This window comes from Ahaetulla prasina, chromosome 3 (assembly GCF_028640845.1).
Source record: "Ahaetulla prasina isolate Xishuangbanna chromosome 3, ASM2864084v1, whole genome shotgun sequence".
Classification (NCBI taxonomy): Eukaryota; Metazoa; Chordata; class Lepidosauria; order Squamata; family Colubridae; genus Ahaetulla; species Ahaetulla prasina.
In genome coordinates this window covers 106,344,627-106,358,687 of record NC_080541.1, presented here as the reverse complement: position 1 = coordinate 106,358,687, position 14,061 = coordinate 106,344,627, and positions in this window count along the sequence as shown.

Sequence of the window (14,061 nt, the reverse complement as noted above, 5' to 3'; positions counted from 1 at the left end):
TACCAAGGTTCTGCTATTCTACAGCGCTGACTTAGATTTGGTATTCAGCGTAATTCAGTCTTTGGAGGACTGTCTTCCTGGTAAGATCAAAACTGGAGAACAATAATAAATCTATGACTAAGGCAGAGACCCTTAGTTCTGACTAACTCCATGGGGAGAGGAAGCCATACATCAGAAATAACAGGACCAGGCGATTGGGGAAGAATATTCATCCAGGATGACCTTGCCCTTGCCCCTGCCCCTATTTGGGGCATTCCTGTCTTGATCCTGGGTATTTGGAATGGAGACTTGGGGATATAAATATGGACTTCAACATTTTTGTTTGTATGGGATCAGTGTATAAAGTCCAAAGCCTTAATATACACTTTGAATAAGGATTCTAGCTTTAAACAGATTAAGGGTTACCAATATTAGTTCCTCTTGTTTGGTGTAAACCTCCCCCCCCCATTAATAGCCATTGAGGATTTTGAAGCCATTAGGATAATGTGTTCCTGATGGACTTTCCAAGTCCACGAAAGATCCCTTTTGATGTATTGGCAAGTTTATCTTGCTGAACTCTCTTTCTGGAAGATCTTCTCTGGAAGTAGCTCCAAGTGTCTTCTGTTCCTTCCAACTGTGTTTCTTTTGGTCTTGAGATTAAAGCAGTGGTGGGATTCAAATAATTTAACAACCGGTTCTCTGCCCTAATGACCAGCTGGATAGGTGTGGCTTGGTGGTCATGTGACCGTGTGGGCATGGTCAACGCGACGTCACTTAGGTTGACGGTCGCTTCGCCTTAGCTGTTACAATGTAATAAGGGTTAACCAGAGAGGCAGTTTTTGTAAGCAGGGCGATAAAGATTAGGCTAGAAACACCACCAGAATGTTTCCCTCCTGCCTTCCTTGCAGGATTAGCCCTGTAAAGTGGAAAAAAAACAAAATAAGATTTCTTCCATCAACTGGTTCTCTTAATTGCTTAGAAAGTTAACAACCGGTTCTCCTGAATAGGTGTGAACCGGCTGAACCCAATCACTGGATTAAAGTACTTGAAACTAGTGATGTATAATTGCTGGTTGTGAACATAATGCATGATTATCTAATTTAATTCAATCTTAGAATTTTCTAAGGTAGCAATATAGTCCCAGTGGTCCATAGCACTGTTTGTTAAATTTATTTGCTGCCTATTTACTATAGATCCTCCATTGCCCCTTCTTGATGGTAGGGATGTTGTGCAAATATTCCCTGACCTGTTCTTCATAGCTGCCTTGTGGAAACACATACCCTTTTCTTGGAGGGGGCAGAGATGAAGCAGAATTAATTAGCTATGTCTTTTCTTTGTCATCAGTGTTATATCATCTTTATAAAGCATCTGATAAATGTATCTTTTTCATTTTATTTTGAAGATATCTGAAGTTTTTCCCCTGCTTCTTAGCATCCTTCACCAAGCTTGGCTCATTCCAAATTTAGTTAAAATTTCTCTAATATGAGGCTCTTTCATGTGTACTTCACCTTGGTGACCACACTCTTGTTTTTACTATCTATATATGCTTCTTACTGGTTTTGAATCTTTACTAAATTTAAAGTGCAGAAATAATCATTCCATTCTCTGCCTGCCTTGATTAGGCCCTACTTCGAATACTGTGTCCAGTTTTAGGCAATATTAGGGGATTCAGAGAAGGGCAAGAAAGATAAGGAGGGCACTATATATATATAAAGATGTTGACATTTCTGCTCTTCTTGTAGAGGCATGAATACAGAGTTTTTCCTTTCTGTTCTAGGCTGGATATAATAATGCTTTTATAAGTTCTTCCATACATCTGGAGGGGGGTGTCAGTAATGTTAAAATGGTAAGTGTGGCTTGTCAATTGAAGCCCTCCCCTATTAATATGTGTTATACATGTCACAATGATTTAAAAAGGACCAGGATTTTCATAGCCTAGTGAATCCTGGCTTTTTTAGTATCATTGACACCCACTTCATTTTACACCATTTTACACCATTGACACCATTTTACACTTATTTTAGCCAACAAAATCATTTTGTTTGGACTTTTTTAGCAGCAGTAAATATTATACTCAAACATAGTTCTATATAGATGCTAAATATACAGTACAATATAATCCCTCCTTTCTCTGTCTTTGGGCCTTTTGCTTATTTTATTTATTTATTTATTTTATTTGTCAAGCATATATAAGATAACAGATAAAAGTATAAACATAATTTGAATACATGAAAAGGATATAAGTAAAAAGGAACATTGTATGGAATCCTTCCACTGGCTATTACAAAAATCATATTTGCATTCCTCAACTAGAAGTCCAAACTCATTTTATTTATTTCCTACCTTAGTGTATAGATAATAAAGCCTAAAACTTTGGGGTTTTTTTACCTAGTTGTTTAAAAAATGTATTGACTATCAGCAAATCTACCTGAATCTGCAGGGACAAAGTTAGGAAAGCTAAGGCTCAGAATGTACTAGTAAAAAATGCCAAAAATAATAAAAAAGTTTCTTTCAACATGTAATAAACAAAAAAAGGTCAAGGAAATGATCAGTCCACTAATGGGAGAAGATGGCAAGGTGGTGATGGATAGCAGGAATAAAGCAGAGCTTAATTGATCCTTTGCATCTGTCTTTATGCAAAAGGGGAAAAAAATAATCCAACATATCAAAAGCAGTAGCATAGAAGACAGAATAGGATTAAAAGTCAAACTATGCAAGAAAATGGTAAGAGAACACCTACACACACTAGATAAGTTCAAATCTCCAGGACCAGATGGGTTACATCCCAGAATCCTGAAAGAGCTGACAGATGTGATCTGAGAACCATTGAACCATCTACTGGAGCACCATGGACTACCAGAGGACTGGGAAAGAGCTGATGTGGTTTTAATTTTTAAAAAGAGGAAAAATGGATCCAGGAAACTACAGACCAATCAGCCTAACATCAATCAATATTGGGAAAATCCTGGAAAAGGTAATCAGCAGATTTGCAAGCACCTAGAAACGACCCAGCTATTACTAGAAGCCATCATGGGTTTGTTAAAAACAGATCATGCCAGACAAACCTTATTGCCTACTGACACATTGACAAAGTGACTAAATTAGTGGATCAAGAAAATACTGTGTACATAAATCTTACTTAGACTTCAGTAAGGTATTTGAGAAAGTAGACCACAACTTACTCTTTGGTAAAATAGAAAAATGTGGGATAGACAGTATCACACTAGATAAATTCGCAACTGGCTAACCAAGTGCACTCAATTTGTAGTCCTCAATGGAACTACATCTAAATGGCGGGAAACATAAAGAGGTGATAGATTCAGGATGCAGAAGGATCTTGGCAGATTTGAATATTGGGCTCAATCAAATGCACAGGCATAGAATAGGCAGTACCTGGCTCAACAGTAGTGACTGTGAGAGGGATATAGATGTCCTAGTGGACAACCACTTAAGTATGAGCTTGTACTGTGCTGCAGCTGCCAAAAAGTCATAGGCTGCATCAACAGAGGGGTAGTATTAAGATAATATGGAGTGATAGTACCACTTTATACTGCATTGGTAAGACCAGGCTTGGAATATTATATCCATTTCTGCTCACCACAATGCAAAAAAGATGCTGAGATTCTGGAAAGAGTGCCTAGAGAAGCAACAAAGAGGATAAGGTATCTGGAGGCTAAACCATACAATGAACAGTTAAGGGAACTAGATATGTTTAGCAAAGAGAAGGACTGAGGTGTCAGGATAGCAATACTTGAGCTGCTGTCACAGAGAAGAAAGGGTCTACCAATTATTCAAAGCACCTGAAGGCAGCATGAGAAGTAACAAGTGGAAGATTATTGAAGAGAGATCTAATCTCTCAACCTAACCTAATTAAGGAGAAATTTCCTTATGGTGAGAACAATTAGTCAACAGAATGGCTTGCCTCTAGAAGTTGTAGGTGCTCCATCACTGGAGGTTTTCAAGAAGAGGTTGGATAACCATTTCTTCAGAATGGTATAGGTTGGACTAGAACACCTTCAATATTCCTTCCAACCATGTTATTCTATTTGTACAAGCCATTTGTAGCAAAATACGTTGTGCCAGCCCAGCAGAGAATTCAGCTCTTCTTCAGCTGTGTGTGAATTCCCCATGATTATCTTATTTTTTTGTCATGGGTTGATAAAATGGATTATGTTTATAAGGGAGGCAATCCATGCATTTCCTAGTCAATGCCGGTGACCAGGAATCCTACTCTCTTCTTATGGTATTTGGTGTGTATATTTAATTGAACATCTTAGTTGCTGATTGCTGTAGAAACCTGTGAGGTTTTCAAAAGGCAGTTTAGAAGTAAATGAGGGATACTGAGCCATCCCTTTGTCCTTTAGTCGATGCATTCAGAAGGGGGGAGTGTAGTAGGGGTGCTGTTTTTAATGGTTCTAGTCATGTCTTCAAAGCTGATGAACAATTTCAAAGGAATGAATAAAAATAACATTTAAATTAAATGTCCAACATTTTGCTAGCTAGTGAAGCATGTTTACCCAATAATTCCAGGTTGTTTTGAATGAATATAAATGATATCTTGTGCAAATTGATGCTTTGGATGGATCTGAAATAGCCTTACTATGCTTACTTCTAAGCAAGGGACACATTCAGACTCCATGCCAGAGAAATCCTTCAAAGAAGTAAAAGGGCTTCTTCTCTCATCAGCCCTGCTGCTCTTTTTCCAGAGCACAGGAATTCACGCTGTGAATGTAATATGACATTGTGGCTTCTCCATCTGCTAAAGGCTCCAAATCCCCCCTTGAACTGATATGAAAGATGAAGCTTCAATTTGTTTCAAATCAGCTTTGAAATCTGCCATATTTTTTTTTAAATGACAACCCTCCCCCAACCACATTTAGAAATGCATTTAGTTTTGTGGTTGTTTTCATGTGACATATAGCAGACAAGCCTTCCCCAATTTAGAAGTGTTGGGACTACAATGTCTGTTGATCTGATTGCCCAGACACCATCAGAAGCTTATAACCCTTTTCTGGGTACAGCCAGACAGCTGCATTAAAGAGTTGTCCCACCATTCATTGAAAGAGCAGAAAACTGGCATAAAATTTATTGACCTAATTGAGGAATCCTACCTACAGAAAAAAGCTACCAATCATTCTCCCATGTACAGTGGGGCAGAGTTTTGCAACTGTAGGTGGGTGATAGAAGAGGCATTAGCCACTTGTCAAGTGGCACAGCTAATTAGTCACAGTTGCAGAGTAGAGTTGGTTGAGCTTGCAAAAAAACAACAACAATCCTCAATACAGATATACAGTACATAAAAACTACTGTGTCATTGAGAATCCAAATCCTGGGATAGGTATGATAGTGGTGATATTAGGTATTGTGAACAAGGCATGTGAAGGGCAAGAATTGGTGGATTTCCTTTCCTAACAAAGTTATCAGCCAATAGGAAAACATACACCATTCAAGAAATAAGAAGTGGGATGTAGATGTTCTAAGATTTTTGAATTTTTTTCAGTCTAATGAAAAGTGTTGAGTAACTCAAAAACATACAAAGTCCTCCATCATCTTTACTTTTTGCAGATATGATGGGCAAAGCAAAAAAACAGTTTTTTCTTATAATAAAAAACCTCTCTAGTTTTAAAACATCTCTTGGTGCTTTAGCAAAATAACATGTTTGTAGCCTAGAAGTGCTCCAGTGTATGGGTTTGTTTGATTGATTAATTACATGTAGCTAACAAGTGTACCTGATTCATGTATCTATCTATCTACAATCCCATAGGGAGGTGACATCTGCTACTGTAACATCAGCTGGAAGATCAAAGAGCTGGTGAGACAGACTGATTATGCAGATGCAATTAACATGTGAAACAATTTACCAGTATCTTATCAATTAACAATTGTAATGTAATGTATTAAAAAAACCTTATGTTTATGGAGACCTTCTGAAATTATCTAAAGTCTGGTTATGTATATTCTAAGGAGTTAGGGTCATGACTGAGAAGACCTATTATCCATACATACTATAAATGTCCCATGGGCCTCATGAAATGGACACACCCTGAATGGGTCCTCATTATATGCTTCTATCAGCTGGGCAGAGTCTATGATACCTATTATACCCTGGGACAGTTCCATTAAGAGCTTTAAAAGTGCTGTCCAATGTTTTGAATTGAGTTCTGAAGGCAGCCAGCAGCCAGTGCAGGACTTCAGGATAGGCATAATTCTACACTGATGGGGTTGCCCCATTAAGATCTTTTTAAAGCAGCTGCAGCTTTGAAGTGTCTCCAAAGGCAGTCCATGTATAGTATATTAAAAGAATTTGCATGGTGGTCAAGGCACCAAGACACCCTAGCCGAGGATAATGGATGATTGAGCCTAACAAACGGTATGCATCTTGGGATTCACTTAAGGACAGTTTTAGCCTGTCTGGAGATGAGACAAAAGTATTGATATGGGGATCTACCAGGGGAAAAAAAAGGTATTGCTAAAGCAGGCTTAAGTCATAATTAGATGCAAGTGGGGAAGGCCATTAGTTCTAATTTAATGCAATGAATGCAAAAGAACTTAGAAGACCAGTTACTGAAAATGAATCATGTAATTGCTGTGACTTTATAATTCTGGCATCTAACATATACATGCTTTGAGAGGATAAAAATATTGTAGTTATAATGAGCCCTTTGCTTGAAAAATCTTTAAAGATCAATAAGCAATAATACAAACAGTTCTTTGTATTAAAAGATCAAAGTATTCCAATCTTATAAATTAGTGTTACTCAACCAGAGTGATATGCCTTGCTGGGAGGGGGCTCATAAACATTTTCTCCCAACCAGTCAAAGCATGTTTGGGGGTTGGGGGGGGGAAGAAACAGGAGGGGGTAAGAATGGAAAAAGCTAAAGAAGGCTTTAGCCAGGGTTGAAAACATGGTCACAGATTGCTTGCCTCCAGAAATACTTTTGAATAGCAGCTGCTTCTAATCAAATGCAACACTGGCTAGTTTCGAATGGCCATCAGAAGCAGTGATAAAGCCAACCCACAGCCTGGCTCAAACCATCAGGATCCAACTATTGGCCTAGCTCGGAGTTTCTTTGCTTGTTTCATCAAACCTGGTAGGGAGCAGAGAAGAAAGTCTCTCATCTATTTTTATTTGTTTGTTTATTGGCTGCCTTTGTTATTTTTACAAATAATTCAAGGTAATGAACATATGCAAAATAACTTACTCCTCCTATTTTCCCCACAGTAACAAATGTGAGATGAGTTGGGCTGAGAGTGAATGGCCCAAGTCATCTACATGGCTTTCATGTCTTAAGATGGGACTATAATTCCCAGGCTCCCAGTTTCTAGCCTGGTGCCTTAACCACTAAACCAAAATAGCTCTTCTTTTCATCCATTTCTCTGTTTGGAGCTGGTTTTTTTGCACCCATGGCTCTTAAGTCAAAGCAGCATAAAGGTTAATGAGCTATGTTGTATCTGCTTTGTGCACTGTTCAGATTTCAAAAGTTTATAATAAACACAGCCTTGTGCTTACTACAACAATATATGTGTGTGTAAATAGTTATTTCAATTAATTGCATAGGTTTTTATTTTTATTGAGCTGGGATATAGACTTTAAAAAATTGGAAAAACATTAGTGAGGTTTGTGAGTAAAACTCTTATTGTATCTGCAGCTTAGCTTTTGCTAGGCCACCCCTCTAACTAGTTCATCACAACCACGTGGTTTTATATCCCTAGAGTTCATAGTCAATGAAGTGGCGGTTGCTTGATAGCGTTTTTTCCCAAGCTAACAGAATACTGTTTGGTGAATGGCAGGCTTCAGATTGTTCACGTCCATCCTATGTTGGTCCTCCTTAGGAGCATTTGCCCTTTTGTCCATTTCTCCCCCTCCATTCCTCTGAATAGTGGGAATTGCCTGCCATGCTGCTTTGGGGCATTTTCATAAAAGATTCTATCTCATGCGGTGACATTAAGGATAGCAACCAAGATTTTTCTTCAGTGTACTGACATTGTGAGAGCAGGTGTGTAAACACAGCTGTAGCAGCTGCTCTGTATAACTTACATGAACTGCTACTTGCAAATTGCTATGGTGACCTGATCTATAGGAAAATCAAGATGTCCAAGATAAAAGCAGTGTGGTGGGCAAACAAGCCTGATCTGCATTATATAACGTAAAGGATGCCAAAGACAAAAGTGCCCTTTTCATTTTAAACAAAACATTATCAGATGCTAGATTGGCAAAAGGAACAGATGAAACAGAGGAACAATTGGAAAGGCAGCTATTAGCAGAAATAATTACTTCAGAGATATTTTTAAAAATGGGTTTTTCAAATTATAATTTATAGTGCCTTAACATAACAGTCCTAAACATTTGTACTCTGAAATGCAACTGAGCAATTACTAGGGTGGCTTTTTAGTAATGTTCTTTTGGATTAAAAGGGCCCTTGGCCTTTGAGTGACATACCAGAGGGTACATTCCCAAAAAAGTGGGGTAGTTGGTTGGGAGCAGAGCCAGGACAAAACTGAGTTTGGTTTGAATTGATTGGCTTTTACTTAAAATTAAATATACAGTAATTAATATGCTTATTCTCTTTAAAGAAAGAATGCTTAGTTTAATTTAATACATAGGGATAATTATCCCCTTTTTGATCTATTAATCAATCTGCAATATCTTTTAATGGATTTTGGAAGCTGCATCAGAGAGCCTCAGTTTCTGCTTCAGATGTAGGAGAGGTCGGTTTGCACCGTTGATCTGATTAAGACTATGCTGAAGAGGGCAAATGGGAGGTCATTGTCAGGTTCTCATCTCATTATCACCATACTTAGGAAGACAAGAACAGGCAGGAACATTGAATTAATGATTATATCTGACCATGTCTGAATGTATATTTATTTCAGTAGCACTGAGGAAAAGAAGGGACAAAATGAAGGGTCTTTGTGGAGAAGCATACACATATGTGCAAAAGTTATATGCATATACAAATAGGAAATATTTATGAAAGGCTGCTAAACACACTTTGTTTGAATGGGGTTGCATGGGGGTCAATTAACTCAATATCTTGGAATCTGTTGAACTGGGGAGTTATTTCAGCCCTATCAAGAAACACATTAAGCCTATGAAGATAAATATACTTAAGAGCATATTTTTTTCTGAAAGTCTTCACCGCTGCTAATGGTATGATTTTATAGTTAAGTAAGAATGCATGGTATAACCAATCTCCATAGGTTTGGTATCTGTGATTTCGTTTATAATACCAGTAATAATAATAGCATTTATATAAAATGGGAACTATCTGGGAATATCAGGGTGTTCATTAAGCTAGGAAGTTGAAAACATATTGTACAAAGAGGCAGTGTCATACAATGTATACAATGCAGCCAAACAAAATTGTATGGCTGCAATCACTACCAGTTGACTGCTTGAAGGGCATTTTTACATTTTACATTTGAATCAGGGGTGGGTTCTTAATTGTTTTACTACCGGTTCTGTGGGCGTGGCTTATTTTGTGGGTGTGGCTTGATGGTCATGTGACAGTGGGTGTGGCTTGATGGTCATGTGACTGAGTAGGCATGGCCAACTCAATGTCTTTCATGTCAAGGGGTACCTCGCCTAGCCCCTCCCTTCCCAGCCATTCCTTGTCACACCCAGCCTCAACGTATCTATAGTTCTGCAAAAATGTTGTTCGCCTTTTTTCAACTTTATTATCTACATACTATAGATCAGGGGTCTCCAAACTTAGCCACTTTAAGACTTATGGACTTCAACTCCCAGAATTCCTCAGCCAGCTTTGCTGTCTTAAAGTCTTAAAGTGGCCAAGGTTAGAGACCTCTGCTATAGATGCACTTTCATGGATCACTGAAAGGAGGAAATGACTCACATGCTTTGCCCAAGAGTGTGATAGGCAACAGTCTTTTAAGGGGCTGCTAGAAAGAAGGGGGGGAAAGTATTTTCCAAAGCACCAGAAGGCAAAACAAGAAGCAATGGATGGAAACTCAGCAAAGAGAGAAGCAACCTAAAACTAAGGACAAACTTCCTGACAGTGTGAACCTATATAGGTTTCAGTCATTATTTCACATATAAAATAGCCATTCATGTAATACAACCTGTATATTGTTCAAAACAATTATTAGTGTTATGGCTGATGTTTGACAGCAAGCCTAAAATCCCCATTCCCTCCCCACTCCAGGGGAAGGTTACTTCAAAATCCCCATTTCCTCCCTACCCCACTAATCTGTTCTGGGAAGGAATCAAACTCCCCCCTCTTCATTTCCCAAATAAAATATCCCAGATAATTAAGAAATAATCAAGCTGCTAGCAAGGAACCTGCCTGGAATTCCACATTCCTGCCAGTTGCATAAAGGAAACTTTGTAAGCAGAGATCATAGAAAGTGGAAGCCGGAAGTTCGGCTCCATTTGCAAGCAGGCAGAAAACTCATTCAAGACAGGATATTTTACAATGGAAGTCGCCCAAACCTTTTTAGAAACACAAAGCCCATGTTGCACAAACCCCAAAACTTCACAAACATTGAACCATATAAGAATTCCTCCACTTATCCAATTTGTTGTTCAGCTGACCCAGAAAGGAGCTTCTAGCTGCTCTTTCAATTTAAAACGACAGCGTTCCCCCCCCCACTTCTTCTTTACCAAGCGATCTCCTGGCTGAGAAGCGAGCTGATCAGTTGGGAGGCTTCTTGGCTTCTCAATTTAAAGGGACAGTGTCTTGTTGTTTTTTTTCTCTTCTTCGACAAGTGAGTCTTGATTTTTTCCTTCTAGCCGATCAGCTGGGAGTCGGGAGGCAGCAATAGATTCGGGGTGGGCCAGGCAGAATTTTTACTACCGGTTCTCCAAACTACTCAAAATATTTACTACCGGTTCTTGCGAACTGGGGAGAACTGGTAGCAACCCACTACTGATCTGAATATTCATAGAATTTGAAATATATTATTTTCAATATTCTTAACTAATTACAGTGTATATTGTCTTAAGTAATTCGGGTTTTGTTGTCAATAGGACAGATCAATCTTAAATTGAGAGTTGTATTTTATTAATGCAACTTCTTAGCCAATCAATTATCGGGGCCCACTAGAGGAGGCGGGATGCCACAGATCTTTTCAAATACTTGAAGGATTTGTCAGTGGGAAAAAAGTTGATCCTGTTTTGCGTCAACAATGTATCAGTCAATTACTATATATAACAAGTTGCAAAAATAGAAAAATAAATAGGTGGGATTGGAGTCAGTGCAAACTGGTTCAAATACAGAATTGAAGATATGTTATGTAGGAAGATCTTCTTATAAAACAGGTTTGGATAGAGCTGGTGAATTCACTTTCCAAAGTGTTTATTTGTAATGGCATGTTTTCATGTGGGAGGGACGGTTATGTGGAATTGTAACAATGAGGGCAAAGTCTAAAATGCTCTTCTGCAAGACAGTAAAAAGTAAGGGAGATGACCTTGGCAGAACTGTGCAGCAACTAAACAAAGTGTGTTGCCTAGACAGAGAAAGATAAAACTTCAAAACCTCAGTTTCAAGGTTATATTTGGAAGTGCAGACAAATGCTTCCCTGATTCACTGGGGTATAAGAAAGAAGGGAAGTAAAGAACAATCAGACTTGCAAGACTGTTATTATAGTCTGTCTCAATATAGACTCAATACTCCTGTGGAGTAGATTTTTTTGGCCTAGTCTACCTAATGGTGCTGCTAAAGACTGCCTTGAAAGATAATTTCTTGAACTGAAAAAGCTTCTGAGATGAAAAGCAAAATATTTTCAAGGAAAAAACCAAGGAAGTCTGGTTGCCTTTTGGAAAAGCACCTTTGAGATGATTCAGGTTTAGCATATAAGGAGAATTTACCAAGAGGAATAAAGAGCCAGTTTAGTGTAGAATTAAGATGCTATGAGTTCTAGTTCTACATTAGGCATGAAAACTATCTGGGTTACTTTGGGCCAATCATTCTCTCTCAGCCCAACCCACCTCACAGGATTCGTGTTGTAGGAAAAATAAGAGAAGGAAGAAGTATTAGTTACGTTTGTTGTCTTGAGTTACTCGTGATGTAAAAAGATGGGATAAAATTTTAAAAAATGAAAAAGGACAAATAAGCAAAAGTAACTAGAAATTTAGGCAAAATAATTTTAACTGAACAGTATTATTACCTCAGTAATGGATGGCAAATAAATTGAGGCTGAATCCCCATAATATGGAGGTACTATGGATTGCCTCAGAATTCGTGATTTTGACAATCCTGAGTGAGATTGCAGGTACACAGTCTAGACATACTTATTGTTCTATCTTCTTAGGAGAATCTCAAGTAACCCTATAGCTGAGAATACCTTTTTCCAGTTCTGGTTATTCCTGGACAAGAATAGCCTTGCCTTGCAGACCATCTTGCTTCTACCAAATTCATGCATACCCTCTCCTTTTCTCAGGAGTTATATTCAACCACAACTACCTTGGTTTCCCCCTTCCTCTCAATCCATTCAGTCTTGCTTCATATATTTATTTTGCAATTCAATCATCATTCAACCTTTCTGCATTTTTCCACACGTGTCCAGCAAATAATAAAAACTGATTGGGAGAGTATGAAATTATGGAAGATTTAGAAATCAGAGAGGATTTTCCTGTTTCATTAATCCCATTAATTCAAATATTTCTGTACAATTAAGACAGCTCTAGAAGAGTACAAGAGACAATTCAAGGAAAGTTTATATAAAACATAGCATTACTTACTTGCCTCTTACCTGACAGTGCCTACATGCCCAACCTAGTCCAGCAAATAGACATGGTCATGGCAGTATCCCTGAAATGCTTCTCAGTCACATCAGAATCATTGATTTAAGATAGTTGGGACGGGAATACTCTCATTACTCACCCATCTTCTTCTTCAGAAAACTTTTACTTATCATTCATAGGAATTTGAGAAACATTTTTATTTGAGCACAATATAAACCATCTTAAGCCAGTGTCAGCATTGATTGTATTGGAATTCTTGATTGGTTTTATACACTGGGTGGCTTCTTCTTCGCTTTAACAAGCAAAGTTTTATTCTTTGTTTTATTAGAACAGGAGATAGTGTGATCATGTCATCGTCGGTGTGTGCTTGTGGTATGCGAAGCTGTGTAACCAGGCACACCATCCTGACAAGTTGCAGAGATGAAACAAACTCAGCTGGAAGGGACAATAAAGACTAAGTCAGTGGAGGTTTCCTCTTAGGGCAGCAATCTTTCTATTTTATGTTTCAGGTTATACTGTATCATTCATTTGTTTGTGCCCTCATCCACACATGCCATGATAGCTTGTTCTAAAGTCCTCTAATCTGTATGCTCCCTCTTATGTTTTTCTGTCACTTTTGGATTTCTTGTTATTTATGCTAGCATACACTTATTTACCCCATTTCCTTCACATTATGGTCCAATGAATTTTAAGGCAATGATAAAGAGAGGAAGGATTGTGTTTTCCGGAGTCTCCCCTTACTGGCTTAATTGAGTAACATTTATATTATAAGATATAGCTTATGAAGGTTATAATTTTCCTATCATCTAAATTGCAGGCTAAAAATTGTGTTAAGAAAGGATTGTAGAGAATGAACTGCTGCTTTCAAATTGAGTCTTGTTCACTGACAGCATAACTGGCAAATGATTAGCAAAAATGGGATGGTTTTTATATCTAACATTTGCCAATTGTAGTATGGATTTCTAATTGCAATCCATTTGATAATATGTACATTATAATTTTGAAGAGCAAATGACCACAGTTCATGAATATGAGGAAATTATATATGGTAGTAGCTAAATACAGGATCCAATCCATTCTGCCAGAAGCATGAAATATTATGAGAATATAGCAGATTAAAATATATTATTTTTATTTATTTATTTTCGTCAAGCATGTATTTTATGAGATACAAGTGTAAACATAATTATGAACACATGTAAAGGATATGAATAAAAGAAAACATTAGAACAGGGACAGTAGGCACGCTGGTGCGCTTATGCACGCCCCTTATTCTTTTTCAGAATTTCCAAGTTGGCCCCAGAATTAACAAGGAAGGTATTTAATGTTTAATTTACAAATTCCTTACCCCATTCCCAAGAGACCATTTACTCTTCATC